The sequence below is a fragment of the Otolemur garnettii genome, unplaced genomic scaffold (assembly GCF_000181295.1).
Source record: "Otolemur garnettii isolate 467f Iridium unplaced genomic scaffold, OtoGar3 scaffold00039, whole genome shotgun sequence".
In the NCBI taxonomy this organism is placed as follows: domain Eukaryota; kingdom Metazoa; phylum Chordata; class Mammalia; order Primates; family Galagidae; genus Otolemur; species Otolemur garnettii.
This window is the reverse complement of record NW_003852434.1, coordinates 13,818,064-13,820,320: the sequence shown is the minus strand read 5'-3', so window position 1 is coordinate 13,820,320 and position 2,257 is coordinate 13,818,064. Positions and strand designations below refer to the sequence as shown.

The following is a 2,257-nucleotide window of genomic DNA, read 5'->3' as shown; positions in this document are numbered from 1 at the left end:
CCTCAAGAACTTTATGTCCTTACAGACAAACTGAAGGGAATACGTGATGCAATTTTTAAAATAATTTAGATGTAAGATTTTTACTTGGAAGCTGGCCGTTATCTTGTCCTGTTGGCCTAGCAATTTTAATGAATAAAATTGAAAATGCAAAGTCAAAAGTGTCCTAGGGTATTGGCCCCACATCACTGAGATTCTAGATGCATCGAGGACCAGATCCATGTAAGCAATTTAAACCTGTTGTGCTAAAAGAAAAAGAAAAAAAATGAGAGAGAAATTAAAGATACGGATATGCAACAATGTATTCCAGGGACGCAATGGTAGGAGCCAAATAGAGCTTCACCGTGTCAGAGGACACGCACCTGTCCTCGCTGACTAATTCCCAGGGGGCCTGATGTAGATGGGACTCAAGTCCAGAAGGCCTGGCTCTCCACATGAACACCTGTGTCTGTGTGCACGTGGTGTGTGGGGGGGGCGGGGTACGGATGTGCTGACATTCTCAGGAAATGACCTCATTTTTTTATTTCAACTTGTTCTCTCAAGTCAGATATCAATAATGTGAATTTCTAAACTTGAGTTAAGATGCATTTCATTTTGAAACCTGTTCTTTTTTTTTTTTTTTTTGCACTTTTTTTTTTGATATCATTCTAGTTGTATGTATTTATTGCAAGGTCACCACACACTTAAGATGCACTCAGGTGGCATTGACAACCTCAGGTAACCAGCTCGAGGCAACAACAGCAGGGAGGTTTGCAGTTCACAATGTTGGCTGTGTTTGTGGGGCAAGCTTACCCAGCGGTTTACCATGTTCTGTAAGACTCTCAAAGAGTATTTTAATGATCTCAGATCATTTCCACGTCTTCTTTCTTATTAAGAATAAGGATGTGTTTTGCTCATGAGAGTATTCTTAAAACGTTTAAACAGCGAGTGATTGGGGGCGGGTGTGGCTGCGTGCTTATCAGCACACGTGGATGATCACGTCGTGTGCCCACTGTCAACTCGGGAGTATTTATTAAAGAAAAAGAAACTGCAAAGAAAAGGATGAACAGGGGAGAGTGTGGGTCCATCTGGGAGATGGAGGAGGTTACGTAGAGCTAGCATTGTACCCGCTAGCTTGCAGCCTGTCTGGCCATCATCAGTTAAACGATGACAATTTTATTGGTGGCCCCTTGCAGCTCTGGTGTTTGGTGCATAACTCGGATATCCAATAGAGTTTCACCAAATGATCCTGTAAAAACACTTTTAGAAGGAAGTTCAGGGTTTTCTGATCCATAAAATACGCCCATATAATTGCTAGTATTTCCCTTGCTGTGCTGCTGGTTCACAGAGCCGGAGCAGGGACTCAGGAGACCTGCCAACGAGGCGTGACTCAGCCGTCTCCAGGCAGCGGTGCTGGTTTGACATGTTGCTCTCCAGGTTGTTCATCAGGACTTACCCCCAGGTGAGGGACGATCCCCCAGCTGAGAGGGAGGAACTTCAGCCTGGGTTATGCCACAAAACTCACAGGTAGCATTTACTGCAAATTGCCACAGGGAGAATGTGGCTGCAAGTGAGTATCGGTGGAAGTTTCACTGTAACTATAGCCAAGACAAGCATTTTGGATATAGGTAAAACCAGACGTTGAAGTACATTGCCCTTGCAGAAATCTGTTTCTTTAAAAACGGAAACTGAGCCACCCCTTTAAAGCAGATGACCCTGATGGCAATCATTGATCAACCAGAACGGGTGAAGTATTTGTGAGGAAGGACAGGAGGTGGCAGAGGACGTAAAACTTCACGGTAAAGGAACTTCACGTGAAAGGAAACCTTTCATGACATTGAAAGGGCAAAGGGAAAAGGTCGGAAGCTCATCCAAACTTAGAAAGGACTCTAACAATTCACAAAGGCACGGAGAAGATGCTCACTCCTTATAAATTCTGTGGCCAGGAGAAGGCAAGCACCCTTTAATTTGCAGTGTTGCGAATATTTTAAATTGCAGTGTACGAAATATTACTTTTGCTATTTTCAGTTCCTTATGCATTTATAAACCACAGAGAATTTAATGTTTTGTCAAATCTTTAAAGGTCATTAAACAATTATAATTTTCCCCATTGATCAGTAAGATTACTTGCACTGTTTCGATGGGCTTACACTATTGTGAAAATGGAGCCCTACCTGTCTTTAACTCTGTGTCCAATAAAATTTCATAAAATTGGTGGTGATATAGTTCATGTTCACTTATACCTACATTATTGAGTTATATTTGATTACAATGTCTCACT

At 42.2% G+C, this 2,257-nt stretch overlaps 1 protein-coding gene across 2 annotated transcripts in view; it reads left to right on the top strand.

Annotated features, from left to right (window-relative positions):
• Positions 1-2,257, top strand: part of MTHFD2L (methylenetetrahydrofolate dehydrogenase (NADP+ dependent) 2 like) — a 128,506-nt gene that overhangs the window by 111,116 nt on the left and 15,133 nt on the right. The gene's annotated exons all lie outside the window — the stretch shown is intronic.